The sequence below is a fragment of the Eubalaena glacialis genome, chromosome 9 (assembly GCF_028564815.1).
Source record: "Eubalaena glacialis isolate mEubGla1 chromosome 9, mEubGla1.1.hap2.+ XY, whole genome shotgun sequence".
NCBI lineage: Eukaryota > Metazoa > Chordata > Mammalia > Artiodactyla > Balaenidae > Eubalaena > Eubalaena glacialis.
Window position 1 is genome coordinate 123,589,508 of NC_083724.1, and position 20,674 is coordinate 123,610,181.

Consider the following 20,674-nt stretch of genomic DNA (forward strand, 5'->3'; position numbering starts at 1 on the left):
GTAGAATACTCAGCAGGAAGAAAATACAAAGTCAAAGCCAATTTATGTAGCTGAGGGAAGAGCCTGCCTTTGTTACCTAAATTGCCTTTGGAGTTTTCTTCCTGCTGAAATTACTGGAATACAAAAACAGGGAGTGGCTGAATCGTAAGGGAACCCTTTTCAACAGGCTTTAGCAAATATTTAACAAGGAACCTGAAGTAAACTCAGGAAAACTGTTAAACAGTTTAAAAAGCAGCAAGAAAACAATAGTCGAAGAGATCTGATTTTTGGAAGGCTTTCCAAGTTGACAGTAATGCGCAATAAGGCTGACATTTGGAAACAGAGGATGGGGAGATAATCAGCTGTGTGAGGGATGGGTAGAGAGACACCTCCAAGACATACTGTATTCCTTAACAATTATCTGTTTAGCCTGTAATGCTGAAACGTCCCCTTTCCATAAACGATACCATTGTGAGTACTTAGCAGTACAAAAGAGAGCTGCAGTATGAAGATTTTGAAGAAATGAAACAGATCCAAAGATTTTTGAGAAGGCAGCACACAGGGAGTTTACACCAAATCAGTGACAATAAACAATAAAGTGAATGCTTTGTAATAATAATACATAACTTAATAATACCTTAATATTTATTAAGATGCTACTATGTGTCTGGCACAGTTTTAAACTCTTTCCCTGTGTTCACTAACTTAACACTCATAATAACCCCACAGGTAGGTACTTTTGTTATTCCCATTTTACCAACAAGGAAACTGCGGCACAGAAAGGGTAAAAGACTTGCCAAGGTGACCTGAGATTCACACTCCTGCTCCGGAAGCTAATTGTCAGACACTAGCTCTTTTGTTGTTTGTTCCACAAGTGAATATATATATATATATATATATACACACACACACACACATATATATATATATACTTTATGCACAAGCATATTTTTAATTCTAAAGGGATTCTCTGTGACTACCTTTATTTCTTAGGAAAATTTACGTTAGTGTTTGTTTATTGATTGCTTTTCTTGTTAAATCCAGAAACTTGGCCATTGAGATGGTCCCTGAAATGATGGAATCAATTCTTTAGAACAAGTGCTACTGTCTAATTTGGCTACTGCTACTTTATGGCTAGAGACTGATGACTTACAATGGATTCAAATTTCTGGCTGGAGCAACACCCCACATTTGCCTTGGACATCAAATGTGCTTCTCGGCTCATGGAGGTATCAGATGTGTGGCACCATCACGCCAAGTGGAGCAGGCCTGTCACAGCATCGTGGGTCGTGGGTTGACCAGGGAGCGGTGACAGGCAGCTGCTGTCACTCTGCAATGTTCAAACCATGGAACAGCAGCTTCACACAACAGGGGCAATGTTTCCTAGGCTCGGGAGTTGATACTGGTCCCAGTTCTCTCACTGGTCCACAGAAGCATCAGTGCTGATGTCTTTAGGTGGTTGAAGTGTTGTAGAGATAGGATCAACTTTTCAAGTGAGATTTACGAGGAGGCAGATACTGGGGGCAAACAGGGATTGAGAAAGAAGGCAAAGGGTGGGGAAGAGGACAAACAGTGTGATTGGTTGTATCCTGTTAATGTATTAACTCCCAGAAAGGAACCTTGTGGAGGAATCAGAGATAAACCTGTATCTTCATTGCAGTGAAAATGAAGGTACCACCCTGTTGCTTCACCTCTTCTGGCTTCTGGTTCATTGGAGGTTTAAGGTCCCAGAGAACATTTATTGTAAAATATAAAAGACTCAGTTTTTCAATTCAGTGCAAACGTACAGAGAAAGGAAAAAATGTTTTTAATGAATTAAAGGAAATGATACTTAAGTATGAGTAGGAAACTATAAAATTAAGTGGTGTCATTTCCCTTGGATTCTGTCCCATTTTGCTTGCTCTTGTCACCCAAATATGATGATGGGGGTGGGGTGACAGTTGTTTTGGCGAGCTGGTGATATGCCACTCTCATTAATCTTCAAACGTTTGCTAATTTTAAAAAGGTACCATGTATGGGTGTGTATTTGCATGTGTGTGTGTCTGTGTGTCTAAATATGGACATTCTTTCTTAAGAGTGAGAGGCTCACAGACAAGTTTTTGTACCCTCGGCAGCCAATGAACTGGGTAAATGACACCATAAAAGATCTTTGGCACAGGACAAAATACATGTAGTGTTCTAGGAAGAACACCATGAATTTAAAATAAGGACAATTTTAAAAGCTCAAAAAATAAACTCCAAACGGATTAAAGACCTAAGTGTAAGGCCAGACACTGTAAAACTCTTAGAGGAAAACACAGGCAGAACACTCTTTGCCATAAATCACAGCAAGATCCTTTTTGACCCACCTGCTAGAGAAACGGAAATAAAAGCAAAAATAAACAAATGGGACCTAATGAAACTTAAAAGCTTTTGCACAGCAAAGGAAACTATAAACAAGACGAAAAGACAATCCTCAGAATGGGAGAAAATATTTGCAAAGGAAGCAACTGACAAAGGATTAATCTTCAAAATATACAAGCAGCTCATGCAGCTCAATATCAAAAAAACAAACAATCCAATCCAAAAATGGGCAGAAGACCTAAATAGACATTTCTCCAAAGAAGATATATACAGATTGCCAACAAACACTTGAAAGGATGCTCAATATCACTAATCATTAGAGAAATGCAAATCAAAACTACAATGAGGTATCACCTCACACCGGTCAGAACGGCCAGCATCAAAAAGTCTACAAACAATAAACGCTGGAGAGGGTGTAGAGAAAAGGAAACCCTCCTGCACTGTTGGTGGGAATGTAAACTGATACAGCCACTATGGAGAACAGCATGGAGCTTCCTTAAAAAACTAAAAATAGAACTACCATACGACCCAGCAATCCCACTACTGGGCATATACCCTGAGAAAACCGTAATTCAAAAAGAGTCATGTACCACAGTGTTCATTGCAGCTATCTTTACAATAGCCAGTACATAGAAGCAACCTAAGTGTCCACTGACAGATGAATGGATAAAGATGTGGCACATATATACAATGGAATATTACTCAGCCATAAAAAGAAATGAAATTGAGCTATTTGTAGAGTGTCATACAGAGTGAAGTAAGTCAGAAAGAGAAAAACAAATACCATATGTTAACACATACATATGGAAACTAAAAAAAAAAAATGGTTCTGAAGAACCTAGGGGCAGGACAGGAATAAAGACGCAGATGTAGAGAATGGACTTGAGAACACGGGGAAGGGGAAGGGGAAGCTGGGATGAAGTGAGAGAGTGGCATGGACATATATACACTACCAAACGTAAAATAGATAGCTAGTGGGAAGCAGCCGCATAGCACAGGGAGATCAGCTCGGTGCTTTGTGACCACCTAGAGGGGTGGGATAGGGAGGGTGGGAGGGAGACGCAAGAGGGAGGAGATATGGGGATATATGTATATGTATAACTGATTCACTTTGTTATAAAGCAGAAACTAACACACCATTGTAAAGCAATTTTACACCAATAAAGATGTTAATAAATAAATAAATAAATAAATAAATAAATAAATAAATAAATAAATGCTCTGAAATATAACTAAAACAAGCCAGAAAATGGATTAACTTAAAACTCATGAGGGCAAAAGCGTAAGAGCCAACTGAGTTCATTCTCACTGTTTAACACTGAGACATTTTCTGGATGTGTCTATGGGTCAAACATGCCATTCATTAGAAACACTGCTACAGAAAGTACCAAATACATACTTGGGCTGGTAGAGGGAAATAAAAAGTCAATAATTTTCAATAAGTAAAGAATAAGATAATTTACACCTGTGTCTCCACTGCCCATCTTAAGACGTGACACAGTGCCAGCACTGTTGCAGCCCCTGTGCCTGCCCTACTGATCACATTCTTTGCAACATGAAGCAGTGTGGAGGTGCCTCAAGAAAGGAAAAAATAGGACAACGACACAATCCAGCAATCCCACTCCTAGTATTTTTTTTTTTTTTTTGGAGTATAGTTGCTTTATAATATTGTGTTAGTTCATACTGTACAGCAAAGTGAATCAGCTATACATACACATATATGCCCTCTTTTTTGGATTTCCTTCCCATTTAGGTCACCAGACAGCATTGAGTAGAGTTCCCTGTGCTATACAGTAGGTTCTCATTAGTTATCTATTTTATGTATAGTATCAATAGTGTACATATGTGAATCCTAATCTCCCAATTTATCCCACCCCCACCCCCCCCCGCCTTGGTATCCATACGTTTGTTCCCTACGTGTGTCTCTTTCTACTTTGTAAATAAGATAGTCTATACCAATTTTTCCAGGTTCCACATATAAGCATTAATACATAATATTTGTTTTTCTCTTTCTGACTTACTTCATTCTGTATGACAGTCTCTAGGTCCACCCATGTGGCTGAAAATGGCAATATTTCATTCTTTTTTATGGCTGAGTAGTATTCCATTGTATATATGTACCACATCTTCTTTATCCATTCCTCTGTTGATGGACATCTAGGTTGCTCCCATGTCCTGGCCATTGTAAATAGTGCTGCAATGAACACTGGGGTGAATGTGTCTTTTTGAATTATGGTTTTCTCAGGGTATATGCCCAGTAGTGGGATTGCTGGGTCATATGATATTTCTATTTTTAGTTTTTTAAGGAACCTCCACACTGTTCTCCATAGTGGCAATAGTATCAATTTACATTCCCACCAACAGCACAAAAGGGTTCCCTTTTCTCCACACCCTCTCCAGCATTTACTGTTTGTAGATTTTTTTTTTTAAACATCTTTATTGGAGTATAATTGCTTCACAATGGTGTGTTAGTTTCTGTTTTATAACAAAGTGAATCAGCTATACATATACATATATCCCCATATCTCCTCCCTCTTGTGTCTCCCTCCCTCCCTGCCTATCCCACCCCTCTAGGTGGTCACAAAGCACCGAGCTGATCTCCCTGTGCTATGCGGCTATTTCCCACGAGCTATCTGTTTTACATTTGGTAGTGTATATATGTCCATGCCACTCTCTCACTTCGTCCCAGCTTACCCTTCCCCCTCCCCATGTCCTCAAGTCCATTCTCTACGTCTGCGTCTTTATTCCTGTCTTGCCCCTAGGTTCTTCAGAACTTTTTTTTTTTTTTAGATTCCATATATATGTGTTAGCATATGGTATTTGTTTTTCTCTTTCTGACTTACTTCACTCTGTATGACAGACTCTAGGTCCATCCACCTCACTACAAATAACTCAATTTCATTTCTTTTTATGGCTGAGTAATATTCCATTCTATATATGTGCCACATTTTCTTTATCCATTCATCTGTCGATGGACACTTAGGTTGTTTCCATGTCCCGGCTATTGTAAACAGAGCTGCAATGAACATTGTGGTACATGACTCTTTTTGAATTATGGTTTTCTCAGGGTATATGCCCAGTAGTGGGATTGCTGGGTCATATGGTAGCTCTATTTTTAGTTTTTTAAGGAAGCTCCATGCTGTTCTCCATAGTGGCTGTATCAATTTACATTCCTACCAACAATGCAGGAGGGTTCCCTTTCCTCCACACCCTCTCCAGCATTTATTGTTTGTAGATTTTTTGATGATGGCCATTCTGACCGGTGTGAGGTGATACCTCATTGGAGTCTTGATTTGCATTTCTCTAATAATTAGTGATGTTGAGCATCTTTTCATGTGTTTTTTGGCCATCTGCATGTCTTCTTTTGGAGAAACGTCTATTTAGGTCTTCCACCCATTTTTTGATTGGGTTGTTTGTTTGTGTGATATTGCCACTCCTGGTATTTATCTGAAGGAAATGAAGTCTCTCATCGAGATGTCCACTTTCTTTCTGATGACCATTGCGGTCCTTTCCAGTTTCTGGAAACAATGCTGCTATGACCATGCGTGTCCATGCATCCCTGTGCACATGGTTACCTCCTCCAGGTATAAACACACACCTGGGAGTGGGACTCATTCATTCATTTACTCAGCACATGCTTACGGGGCGCCTGTTACCTGCAGGCACCATTCTAGGCCCAGGGACACAACGGTGAAAATCAGCTGGAGGTCCCGACGCTAGAGGGGTTTATATTTTACTGAGGGAGACAGTAAAATAAATGAAACAAGTGTAGAGTGTATCAGTAAGTTCTAGGGGAAAACCAAAATGGAGCCTACAAAATGATATAAATGACCTTATTTACAAAACAGAAATAAACTCACAGACATAGGAAACAAACTTATGGTTCCCAAAGGGGAAAGGGGGGGAGGGTTAAATTAGGAATTTGGGATTGACATATACACACTACTATGTATAAAACAGATAAACAACAAGGGTTTACTGTATAACACAGGGAACTACACTCAGTATCTTCTAGTAACCTATAATGGAAAAGAATCTGTAAAAGAATAGACACATGTGTATGCATAACTGAATCACTTTACTGTACACCTGAAAGTAACACAACATTGTAAATCAACTCTACTTCAATTAAAACAAAACAAGAGAGTGGAGTGGGCAGGCCCTGTTCTTTTCCGCCAGGCAGTCACGGAAGCCTGGCTCTGACGGGGACATCCAAGGAGAGAGATGGAGGGTCCAGGACTGCGTGGACCTGGGGAAGAGCAGCCCAGGTGGAGGGAACAGCAGGTGTGGAGACCTTGGGCATGCAGGGTCCAGCAAGGACACGGCTACGGCTGCAGTGGCAGGGCTGAGAATCAGGGGCGGCATCAGAGAGACAGGGCCTTCTCACTGTTTACAGGACTACAGGTTTCTCTCTGAGAGCAACCATTAGGGCCTGGACAGCTTTGAACTGGGCTGTGATCACAATTTCATGAAAGAGAACCGTGCCGGGTGTGGTGTAGACTGTGATGGGCCAGGGTGGAAACAGGGCATGGATTAAGACAGGTGGTGCAGACACCCAGGGGAAGATGCTGGCGGCGGGGACCAGAGCCACACTCGCGGGGGAGGCGTTTGAGGTGGTCAGGTTGAGGGAAACAGGGGTCGAGGTTTTGTCCATGAACGGCTGGCAGGAGGGCTGTCATTTGTTGGCCTGGAGAAGAGTTAGGAAGACAGGGTTTCTGAGCACAGGAGACTCAGGGACTCACTTTTGGATACATTACACTGGATGCACCTGTCAGGTACCCAAGCAGAGACCCAAGTAGACAACTGGGTATCACACAAAGTTCAGAGAATGCACGTCTTTAATTTCCTGTGTATCCCAGCATTGTCCCCACATTGTTTGTACCTACTCACATGTGATGCTGCAGCGACACCTGTGCTGTCAGTTGTCATACTGTTCCTCTGAGGCTACCGTCTGCTGTCAGTGTTGACAACCCTCTTCAAGAAAAACAGCCCTGCTGGGCTAAGCCGTCTGGATCATGATTTTACAAGTGCGGCAGCTTCACTACCTACTGGCCACGCTTTCCTGAACCAGTGCGGCTACAAAACGGGACACGACACACCCTGATCCCCTGAGTGAGAAAAGCGGGTCAGTGGCTTGTTTCGATGTCTGTTTTCTTTTGAAGAGAAGGAAATTTCTACCGACAGCATTGCACAGGTCTGATAGGGCTAATCCTCTTGTTTTTGCTTTTGATGGTGATCAAAGCTTCGCTAATATAAACTAATTGGAGGCCTTGCAGGTGCTGGGGTTTGATTATAAAAAGAAGGAATTTAATTCCTTTCAATTACGTATATTAATTGAAATTTTATTAGGCTAATAATGATGACCTAATAGCCATCTTACGATTATGTGTAGGTATGAGTCGTTGTACTAGAAGGTTAAAGGTGCCTGGACCATTGGTGGACTCCACTTTTACTGCAGTAAGTGGGTGTTTAAAAGTGGTTTTTCCACAGCCAACATTGTTCCCAATGGTGAAAAACTGAAACCATGGCCACTAAGATCAGGAACAAGACAAGGTTGTCCACCCTCACCACTATTATTCAACACAGTTTTGGAAGTTTTAGCCACAGCAATCAGGGAAGAAAAAGAAATAAAAGGAATCCAAATCGGAAAAGAAGAAGTGAAGCTGTCACTGTTTGCAGATGACATGATACTATACATAGAGAATCCTAAAGATGCCACCAGAAAACTACTAGAGCTAATCAATGAATTTGGTAAAGTTGCAGGATACAAAATTAATGCACAGAAATCTCTGGCATTCCTATACACTAATGATGAAAAATCTGAAAGAGAAATTATGGACATACTCCCATTTACCCTTGCAACAAAAAGAATAAAATACCGAGGAATAAACCTACCTAAGGAGACAAAAGACCTGTATGCAGAAAACTATAAGACACTGATGAAAGAAATTAAAGATCATACAAACAGATGGAGAGATATACCATGTTCTTGGATTGGAAGAATCAACATTGTGAAAATAACTATACTACCCAAGGCAATCTACAGGTTCAATGCAATCCCTATCAAACTACCAATGCATTTTTCACAGAACTAGAACAAAAAATTTCACAATTTGCATGGAAACACAAAAGACCCCAAATAGCCAAAGCAATCTTGAGAAAGAAAAATGGAGCTGGAAGAATCAGGCTCCCGGACTTCAGACTCTACTACAAAGCTACAGTAATCAAGACAGTATGGTACTGGCAAAAAAACAGAAATATACATCAATGGAACAGGATAGAGAGCCCAGAGATGAACCCACACACATATGGTCACCTTATCTTTGACAAAGGAGGCAAGCATATACAATGGAGAAAAGACAGCCTCTTCAATAAGTGGTGCTGGGAAAACTGGACAGCTACATGTAAAAGACTGAAATTAGAACACTCCCTAACACCGTACACAAAAATTAACTCAAAATGGATTAAAGACCTAAGTGTAAGGCCAGACACTATCAAACTCTTAGAGGAAAACATAGGCAGAACACTCTATGACATAAATCACAGCAAGATCCTTTTTGACCCACCTCCTAGAGAAATGGAAATAAAAACAAAAATAAACAAATGGGACCTAATGAAACTCAAAAGCTTTTGCACAGCAAAGAAAACCATAAACAAGACGAAAAGACAACCCTCAGAATGGAAGAAAATATTTGCAAAGGAAGCAACTGACAAAGGATTAATCTCCAAAATATAAAGGAAGCTCATGCAGCTCAATATCAAAAAAACTAACAACCCAATGCAAAAATGGGCAGAAGACCTAAATAGACATTTCTCCAAAGAAGATATACACATTGCCAACAAACACATGAAAGGATGTTCAACATCACTAATCATTAGAGAAATGCAAATCAAAAGTACAATGAGGTATCACCTCACACCGCTCAGAATGGCCAGCATCAAAAAGTCTACAAACAATAAATGCTGGAGAGGGTGTGGAGAAAAGGGAACCCTCCTGCACTGTTGGTGGGAATGTAAACTGATACAGCCACTATGGAGAACAGTATGGAGGTTCCTTAAAAAACTAAAAATAGAGCTACCATATGACCCAGCAATACCACTACTGGGTATATACCCTGAGAAAACCATAATTCAAAAAAAGTCATGTACCACAATGTTCATTGCAGCTCTATTTATAAGAGCCAGGACATGGAAGCAACCTAAACGTCCACTGACAGAGGAATAGATAAAGAAGATGTGGCACATACATACAATGGAATATTACTCAGCCATAAAAAGGAACGAAATTGAGTTATTTGTAGTGAGGTGGATGGACCTAGAGACTGTCATGCAGAGTGAAGTAAGTCAGAAAAACAAATACCGTATGCTAACACATATATATGGAATCTAAAAAAAAAAAGGCTCTGAAGAACCTAGGGGCAGGACAGGAATAAAGACGCAGACGTAGAGAATGGACTTGAGGATACGGGAAGGGGGAAGGGTAAGCTGGGACGAAGTGAGAGAGTGGCATGGACATATATACACTACCAAATGTAAAATAGATAGCTCGTGGGAGCAGCCGCATAGCACAGGGAGATCAGCTCGGTGCTTTGTGACCACCTAGAGGGGTGGGATAGGGAGGGTGGGAGGGAGACGCAAGAGGGAGGAGATATGGGGATATATGTATATGTATAGCTGATGCACTTTGTTATACAGCAGCAACTAACACACCATTTTAAAGCAATTATACTCCAATAAAGATGTTAAAAAAAAATACAGTGTAAAAAATAAATAAAAGTGTTTTTTTTTCCTTTTGCGTTTGCACACATTTACCTTACAATATAATTTGAATGTGAGGACGGTTTGCACTACTGCTTGTAAACTGGGAATAATCTGCTTTGTTTGTAGTTATTTGATAGAGAATATCAGTGTCCCCCATCCTTAAACATTTTTTGGTTTATGTTGACTGACTTATTTAGCAGTAGTAACTGAATGCAAAAAAAGAATAACCAGGAACCGTTATGTTTTTTAAATATAGAAAAATACTGTGGAACCGCTATGTTTTTTAAATATCTAAAAATACTGTAGAAATTCCATTTTTTTTAAAGATAATTTGGAGTCTGAAGTCCAAAGCAGAAAACTTTCAAGGTGTTGTTTCCACTCGCCTGTATTTCTGGAGCCTGCCCTGTCATCTCAGGAGTCATCACAGGGTGTGGTCAGGAATTGAGGACCTGCGTTCTGTTCCCGGCTCTAGGACCAATGAATTCTTTTTCTGTTACCAGGCAAATAATTTCCTAGTTTTCTTAGTTTCCTTATATTTAAACGGTTTAAAATCTATAGTTGCCATGATGAAATATTTTTAAAGTATAAAGTGAAAATGTGAGGCCTCATTTTTATCACACCAGAGGCACTTCTGGATTAGAATTCTTCATGAATTTTTCACCAACTCCCAAAAGTTGAGAGTGGAGAGAAGGGGAGGTGAGGGAGGTGAGGGAGGTGAGGGAACACGTCTGTGTCCTGTTGTCAAGCCGTGCAAGAGAAACAGGGAACGTCTGATGTGATCTGGTTTTATGCAATAATTCAAATTGTTAACAAGTAATTTGCATGTAAGTTGAGTTGTAAATTATATGTAACTTTAATGATTGAACAGAAGCTTTAGTTCCATCAGCTTGTCTCTGCTTTGCTGGGGTTTTGGTGGAATTATGCAAAAGTGAAGAAGGAAAACGGGATGTTTTCAGTCCTGGTTGTGGTTATAACTGGTATTTGTGTCAGTTACACTTGGGCAGGGGGGTGAAGTGACTGGATATAAAGTGGAAATGCCTTGAAGTGACTGGATATAAAGTGGAAATGCCTTGAACCGTGTTCCCATCAGTCCCGCTTCAGCTGGGCTACTTCATCCGCCTCTTGCCCCAGTCCAGATGGCTGCTACATGGGCCAAACGTAAGATGCTCCAGGCCCGCAACTTCGTGGCCCACACGTCAGTCTGGCCATTTGCCCCCGTCTGGACCCCACGCGAGTTGGTCAGGGACGTGTCCCTCACTCAGCCCAGTCTGAGTCTCTGTTTCCGTGACTCGAGTCTTGAATGGCAGATCTGCTCCCCGTGCGCCATCCCTGTATCTGGACCCTGGTACCCGTCATCCCGCTTTCCTGGGGCGCACGCCTCTCCCTACGCCTGGGTCTGCCACCTCGTCACCTCCGGACCCGCTGCCCCCTGCCAGCACCTCGGGTCTCCCGGCCTCTGCCCGTTGCTGGTCCCAGGTTCCCCGGCACCCCTGCTCTCCATGAGTCCTGTCACCTGCTCCCGGAGCCCTGGGAGGTGGCCCATCGATCACCAGGCCTTCCCAGTCTCGGGTCCTGAGCCTCCCGGACCGACTCGGTGGGAGCTAGGTTCTAAAATGTCCCAGTGCAGGCAACTCTTTAGTAAAGGTTTTCTTCCGTATACAAAATTCCCTTTAAAGGTTTCCTCTTTAGCCTCTCCTAGGTCTCACGTGGAAAAGAAGCTCGAAGTTCTTAGGCATTTGGTACATTTACCAATGCATGGCAGAGGGACCAAGATCTTTGGAACACATATTAAGAAAAATTTAATATACATTTATACATTTCCCCCTTAAAAAACCCTCACAGGATACAAAAACGACCAGCTAACTTTAAACAACGGCACATCTCATCAGAAGCTTAATTTCCCTAGAAGAGGACAATTTGTAATGACTAAGGAACATTGCTCATGGGCCTTGGTAGACTGGGAGATGACAAGAGAAACTAGTTAATAATCCTGTAGCTACTAACTAAATTAGTCCTCCCTTCCCGCTGTAAGAAGAAAGGAGGCAGAAGCATGAACTTGATGGCCCCCAAGTTACGAAACGGTTAAGTGAACTTTAACACAGGAGTTAGGATCTGCTCACCTGAATTAATCCTTTGATGGTAAATGGGTTACCGTTTGTGGTTTTTGAAAGGGTGTGGTGCGCACAGAATACATTTGGAACAGGCCTATTTTGGGAGTAAATCTAAGCGGGGCCGTATGTAGTTTGAAAACCTGTGGAACTCTTTTGAGTGACACGTGAATGTATTTCGAACAAAGAATTACTTGTTCCCAAGATTAGTGGGTTAAAAAAAAAAATCTAAACAGAATCCAGAAGAAATACTCAATTTCACTTCTATCACAGGCAAAACGATAAGAAAAAATCTTTATGGAAAATATATGTAAATGCAGAATTTAGGATGACATATTTAATTAAATGAATGCATTAGGAAGTTTCTTACTGCCCTCTGCTGTCAGTTTCTAAAAGAAATATAGTAGACTTACTGTAAAAACTGACTCAAGGTGGATTAGTTGAACAAACTGGTTTGAAAAAAATTCCCTGCCCCTAATTCCACCACTTTCCAGCCAGTAATGCTGATTTACTTCATGTCTGTGTGTAATGATCTGTCAGCCCAAGGAACCAGCTCCAGCAAAGTGTGTGTCAGTGGATGTACGGTGAGTGGTAAAGTTTGTGATTTGGGAGATGCTACATTAATAAGAAAGTACCAGCCTTGCAATTCGTAGTCAATGATGTCTTCCTTACCTTTGCGCCAAATTTAATTTTGAATTTACTTTTTCATATTTATATAATTTAGGCAAACACTCTTCATTAATAAAAGCAAAACTTTCCAGATAAATGCATTAATGGCTTATTTTCTGTAGTATAATCCTGACTTGAACTGTTATTTTCATTTTGGCGTATGAAATTAAGAAATGAGAAATACTAACAATAATAGGTAACAGCAAAGTGGCAGTTACTAGGTGCAAGGCACTGTTTTATTTTTTTCACATATTATTTTATTTAGTCATAAAACAGAATGGGGGCGGTGGGTATTATAATTCCCATTTCACAGGTGAATAAACTGAGTCACAAAATAACTTGTTGACAGATGCATTTGGTGAAAGGTGAAGCCGTGATGGGAAACCCTGGAATCTGACCCCAGGGTCGCTCCTCTTAAGCTCTTTGCACAGAATGTACAAATGCTGCACTTACGGAGGAAGAATGTAGAGAAATTACAGTGGCTACTGACGGCACGCTCCCCGCCTGCTGTTTGTCTGCTGTCCACCCTCTCGTGGCCGGAGCCTGGGCATGGACAACAGGCCTGTTCACACCCAGCCTGGTATCTATCTCAGTTTTGTGGGAAAGTTCTGCCACGTTGAAGGTGTGGTGCGCCCAGCATAGGAGCATCTGCCAGTGGAGCCCATGCCTCAGACCAGACACATCCGGGGCTGCTCTTGTGATTGGCCGCACATACCTGTGCTTTTCATCTGCCAGACAACTTCTGGCTTCCACCACACTTTCAACAATCTCCAGCAACTCATATTCAAATTATGCACAGCACTTGAATATATCAGTTGGGCATCCTAAGTTCCCCCCTTACTCAGCAGCACTGGTTCATGACGACAGATCCAACCCACCAGGGACAACCAGCACAGCTACCACTTGCCATTCCAGGTTGCCTTTGCCTTGCAAGTACTTGAAAATACGACCCCAGGCTCCAGAGGGCTAACTCTACAGGAAATGAAACAGCACGTAAAACACTGACCGGCTTGAATTCGTTTGCCTCCTTAAATAGGCTGTGGATTGATCAAACCTTGAGTTACTTTACAGAGACAGCACTGCTCATATGTAAGAGGGGAACCCATGTCTCCAGGATGACCTGGAACCAAGAATCTTCAGTCTGCGGAACTCAAAGAATAGAAATGTTGCCATCAGAGCCCTTTATGAATCAAGGCATCCTTCAATGAGGAAAACCAGGCTCCCGGCACAAGGAGCTGACACCAACTGATCAGCAAGTCAGCTTCCAAGTTTGAAATTCCCTGAACCCCTTAAATTATGCCCTGATTCCTGGACCAAGGAGACAGATTTGAGCCGTGCCTCCTGTCTCCTTGCTGGTGGACCTCACAATAACGCACTTTTTTTCCTCAAAAGCCAGGGCCATTGTATTGGCTCCTATGTGTGTCCAGCAGCCAGCCCTTGCTTGGTCACAATTTTCAGTGACCACGAAGGGACCCATGTCTTGTGACCAACTGTCCGTGGCTCTGCAGCCCTCGGGGTGTGTGGGCCTTCACCACTGATCCTGAGTGGCCACCTAGACTGCCCGTGTCCGGAGGGTGGGGTTTCAGGTTCTTGCTTTCCCACCATGGGACTCCAGACTCCTCAGGCTACCTTCACCTTTGACAAAAGAAAGTGCTCGCGGATCAGATGTCTTTTGGGTGAGTAACCTTGTTAAAACATGCGTGTGCCTAAACTGTCTAAAACCCTCATCAGGATCATGCGTTAGAGTCCCACCTGGGCGGAAATATAGAAGGTCCTCAAAAGTTCAGGTTAGACATAAATCGCAGCAGTATCTTTTTTGATCTACCTCCTAGAGTAATGAAAATAAAAACAAAAATAAACAAATGGGACCTAACTGAACTTAAAAGCTTTTGCACAGCAAAGGAAACCATAAACAAAACGAAAAGACAACCCACAGAATGGGAGAAAATATTTCCAAATGAAGCAACCACCAAGGAATTAATCTCCAAAATATACAAACAGCTCATGGAGCTCTATGTCAAAAAAATAACCCGGTCAAAAGATGGGCAGAAGATCTAAATAGATATTTCTCCAAAGAAGACATACAGATGGCCAAAAAGCACATGAAAAGATGCTCAACATCACTAATTATCAGAGAAATGCAAATCAAAACTACAATGAGGTATCACCTCACAGCGGTTAGAATGGCCGTCATCAAAAACGATAAATGCTGGAGAGGGTGTGGAGAAAAGGGAACCCTCCTGCACTGTTGGTGGGAATGTAAATTGATACAGCCACTATGGAGAACAGTGTGGAGGTTCCTTAAAAAACTAAAAATAGAACTGCCATATGACTCAGTAACCCCACTCCTGGGCATATATCCAGAGAAAACCATAATTCGAAAAGATACTTGCACCTCAATGTTCATTGCAGCACTATTTACAATAGCCAAGACATGGAAGCAACCTAAATGTCCATCGACAGAGGAATGGATAAAGAAGACGTGGTACATATATACAATGGAATTGTATATATTACTCAACCATAAAAAGAACGAAATAATGCAGCAACACCGATTTCCAGCAACATGGATAGACCTAGAGATTATTATACTAAGTGGAGTAACTCAGACAGAGAAAGACAAATATCATATGATATCACTCATATGCGGAATCTAATTTTAAAAAATGATACAAATGAACTTATTTACAAAACAGAAATAAACTCACCGATTTCAAAAACAAATTTATGGTTACCAAAGGGGACATGTGGGTGGGGGAGGGATAAATTAGGAGCTTGGGACTGACATATACACACTACTATATATAGAATAGATAACCAACAAGGACCTACTGTATAGCACAGGGAGCTCTACTCAGTATTCTGTAATAACCTAGATGGGAAAAGTATCTGATAAAGAATGAATATATGTATATGTATAACCGAATCACTTTGCTGTACACTTGAAACTAACACAACATTGTAAATCAACTATATTCTAATAAAGTTTTTAAAAAGTAGTTCAGGTTAAAGTTCTGAACCCTGGGTTAAAGTCCCAGAGTCTTGGATTTCTTTGTCTGTCCAGGTTGGTCTAAGTCTGTTGAATTTGTTAGGATTGGCCAAGAGGGGGAGGCCTTTGGATGACTAGCAAAACTTTATTAAACCTGATTTAACGAAGGTCCCCGACTCAGGAGATAGGAGACATTGATCCCTGACTGGAAACCCTGCCTCATGGAAGTGTCGGGGGTTTTCCCCCATGATGTGCAGTGGCTTCACAGGAGCCCACCCCAGAAGAACATACCCCATGCCTGGGTTAAAGGCATTTCCACCCAAAACACCTCCCTGGTGTCATTTTGCTCTGGTCATCCTGAGAGAAACCTTTCAAATGAGGAACATTAATTGTATACCTGACTGTAGTCCCTTGGGATGTATTCTTCAAAACTGGTCAATGTTTAGCTACAAGCCGATGGAAAAGAAGAAAATGATTTTCTCTGTAACACTGCCTGGCCCCAGTATCAGCTGGAATCAGGGGGAAATGGCCAGAGAATGGGTCTTTGAACTATGATACTATCTTATAGTTCGATTTGTTTTGTTAGAGAGAGGAAAACTGGGATGATATTCCATTGCACAGTCATTTATGTCTTTATATCAGAATAAGAATTTGCAGAAGAGATGTAAAATTGTGGTTCAGAGGGAAGAACCTCAGAAAAAGCCTGTTTCAATTGAGTCAAAGCCTGACCATGATCTTGACCTACTACCTCCAGTCCCTCCGTCAGCCCCTCTTGTGGTTTCCCTGTCTTATGAAGGGGGTCTTCCTGTAGTCAGTGCAAAGGGTCCTACCAGCCCTCCTAGGGCTGCTGGTCCGGCTCTGTACTGCCCATACCAGATGGTCACAAAGGAACACTCTTTCCTCCCCATACCCACCACGGTATTCAGTTTGGCCCAGGGAACACTCTACCTCAGGCAGGGCATTTCCGTTAAGACAGGTCCCAGCAGGCTTAGATGACCAAGGCCAACCCAGGGGATTCTCCTGTATCAGCCTTGGATTTATAGAACTGGAGAAATAATAAGCCATCTTATTGAGATGATCCTCAGAAAATGGAGAGTCTCTTTACATCCGTTTTGCTACTCATCACCCTCACTGGGCTGACATACAGGCCCTCATGAATACCCTACTGTGGAAGAGCATAGGATGGTATTAGAGAAGGCTGCCAGGAAGCTGAAAGTTTCCCTGAATCACAACCAAATCATCCAGTCAGGACTCGGGCGGCACAGGCCACACCTGGAGCTGAACCAGGATGATGGGACCCCAAAGACCCAAGGGGACTGAGCAAGCCTGAATCATCATAAGGAATGTTTAATAACCAGACTTCAACAGGAGCCCCCAAACAACAGAGCTTGAAGAAGATCCAGGAAGTACAGCAAGGACCCCAGGAGAACCCATCCACCTTCCTTGAGGGGGTTTTTGAGGCTTACAGATGATATACTGATATGGATCTGGAACACCCAGCTGTAACTGCTCAAATGCCCTGTTCCCTTTTTGGGAAAATTAAATGCACTCCCACATCAAGCCTCTGTCCCACAAGCTGCCCCATTATGATCGGGAGACCAAGCCTCCCCCAGAAGCACCTGAAGAAATTCCGCAAAAGGTAAGAGTGGATGTTTGGGCTGATAGGAGGCCAGGAAGAGACAAGACGGCTTACCTAGTAGTAGTAAAACTCCGTCCAGAGGCCAAAGCTCCAAATGTAAAGCAACAGGCATTTAAAGAGGCATTTGGAAGAAGGTATAAAGCCTCTGACGACCACCTTTCTTAAATGCCAATTATTCTGACCTTGTCAATCCTCATATAGCACTCCCATCCTGTCGGTTCAAAAACCCAGGACCAGCGATGACTTTTATACAGGATTTGAGGGCTGTTAACCAAACTGTAGAGGATATACATCTGGTGATGCCAAATCTTTACACTTTACTTACAACTTTATCCGGAGAATTTTGCTGGTTTACAGTTCTGGAGTTAAAAGATGCCTTTTACTGCATACCCCTAAGTCCTGAGACCCAGGGGTTTGCCTTTGAATGGGACGATCCAGAGTCTGATGTAAAACAACGATACTGCTGGATGGGACTCCCACAAGGATTGAAGCAGGACCCCACCATCTTCGGGGAAGCCTTAGCCACGGATTGAAGGGCTCTCTAATTAAATGAAGGAGTCTTGCTCCAATATGTGGATGGTATACTAACTGCTCGTAGAACTAAGGAAGCGTTAAGACCAAAATACTGCAAGGGAAAAGCACATATTTCTCAACCAACTCTAAAATATTTAGGATTTGAAGTATCAAGAGGACAAAGAAACGTATTGCCAGATGGAAGAGAAGCATTAGTTATGGTGACTGTAGCCACCATCAGAAGGCATTCTTGAGGATTCTTAGGAATTGCTGGGTTTTGTCGTATTTGGATTCCTAACTTTGAACTCTGAGACAATATGAGGCTCTTAAAGGAAATGACAATAAGCCATTAAGCTGGACTCCGAGATGCCATAATGAGTTCCACAGCATCAAGGAGAAGCTTTTCACAGCCCAGCACTTGGTCGCCCAGGCATTTTGTGTCTGAAAGACAGGGCGTGAGTCTTGGAACGCTAACTCAATGTTTAGGTACCTCCAGAAGGCCAGTAGTTTACTTTTCTTGAGTCCAACAATCAGGCGTGCACGTCAAGTATGGCCAGTTTGCCTCTGGGCTGTGGCTGCAACCTATGACCTTTCACAGGAGGCTGAAAAATGTACCCTGAGCCAGCCTGCCACTGTGCATGCCCCGTGCAGTGTGCTACCTTGACTTGAACGAAGCGGCGGATGCAGGCTTACTTCGGGGAGGCTGGGCAAATACCAGGCCTCACCACTTGGCACTCCAAATGTCACATTACAGGTGGTCTCCACTCTAAACTCAGCCGCTCTGCTCCCCAGGACGACAGGAGAGCCTGCTCACGACTGCATACAAATAATTGAATACAACCTGACTGATCAGCCTTTAGAAAATCTGGAAATGGAAATATTCACTGACGCGAGCAGCTTCACGGACGAGGCGGGGCTTGGAAAGGCCGGGTGTACAGTTGTAACTCATCAGGAAGCCCTAGAAGCAGAAGCCCCCGTCCAGGTCCGTCTGCCCAGAAGGCCGAGCTCACAGCCCGCACAGACCCCTGAGCCTTGGAGCTAAGGAAAAGGTGACTATCTATACTGATTCTAAGTTTGCCTTCTCTGTCCTACATGCACACGGGGCCACCTGGAAAGACTGGTCTACTGACATCAGGAGGAAAGAAATTCAACATGCAGAGGAGATACCAGCCTTATTAGATGCTGTTTATATATATATATATATATATATGTATACATACATATTTATATGTATAGATGCTGGAATAAGTAGCCATAGGACATTGCCTGGGCCACCCAAAGACTGATAGTTATATAACTAACGGAAATTAGGCTGATCAGACAGCAAAACAGGCAGCCAGAACCAAAAACCCAGATCCTAAGGCTTCAGCACTCATTCCAAGTGTGGACCTGTCCCTGTTTAAGCCTCAGATCTGGAAATGGATCTCGAGAGAGCAGACGCATGGGGATTTCATGCTGACTCCCGAGACTTAGATGGTGATCAGGACCAAACAACCACAGAGGCTGGATTTATAATGAGCTTATACATGAGCATGTGATGCAAGGAACTATTACTCACCTACACCAAGGTACCCATGATGGGAGGGCTGCACAAGTTTATTGTTGGTCTATAAATGCAAACGACCATCCAAAAGGTAATACAAAATTGCCTGATCTGCACCGGAAACAATCCTAAAACTGGGCCACCCCTGATGATAAAAGGGGTGCAAACCCAAGGGACAGAACCAGGGAACGATTGGTAAACAGACTTTACTGTTAGGCTAGGAATCAGGGAACATTGTAGATATTTGCTGGTGTTGGTGACGCCCCTGCACAGAATGGGGCAAAGCTTCTCCACGCAGGACAGAGAATGCTTCCTAGGTAACAAAGGCCTTCCTCAAAGAAATGATCCCTCGTTTTGGGTCACATCTTTCAATTCAAAGTGACAACAGAGGAGCTTTCATAGCCAAGGTGACTCAAAGGTGTCTGGGGCCCTCGGAACACGATGGAATTTCATGCTTCCTGGAGACCTCAGTCTACAGGGAGGACTGAAATGATGAATCATTCCTTGAAAGAGACAGTCACCAAAATAGGCCAAGAAACCAACATGACTTGGGATAAGGTCTTACCAGCTGCCCTGCTGAGGGTCAGAGTGGCCCCTAGAAGCAAGCTCCAGTTGAGCCCTTATGCGATGTTCTCTGGGAGGCCTTCCTTAAGGTCTCATGTGGTAACAGAATTAGATTTGATAAAATGTGTACAGTCTCTCAGTGGTGTCGTATCTTCTATACATGAAAAGCATCTAGTCCATTAATGTTTCCCACGGACGTCCCCCCGCATTGCACAAGCCCAGGGACTGGGTCCTCCTTGAACCTGGACAAACCAACAAACAGCCTGAAGACCAGTGAAGCCCGTGTGGAACGGCTCCTATGACGTCCTTCTGGTTACACATCCTCCAGTAAAGCTAAAAAGAGTCAAGTCTTGGGTCTCCTACTCCCAGAAACCTTAAATCACTTTTCAGAAGGAAACAGAACAGCTAAGACTCCATCTGGCTGTGACGAGAGGACAACGGTATCTCGACAGTAGTCTGTTTCTGCCCGAGAGTCTGGACCAAGCCTACATGAATCCAAATTCAATCATTAAAATGTTAAAAATAACATGTTTTCACGGATTCCCAAAGTCGCAGTTCTGCGTATC

The 20,674-nt window shown here is 42.6% G+C and overlaps 1 protein-coding gene across 1 annotated transcript in view; it reads right to left on the reverse strand.

Annotated features, from left to right (window-relative positions):
* The window catches only part of PALLD (palladin, cytoskeletal associated protein), a 375,092-nt gene that overhangs the window by 352,653 nt on the left and 1,765 nt on the right, over positions 1-20,674 (reverse strand). The gene's annotated exons all lie outside the window — the stretch shown is intronic.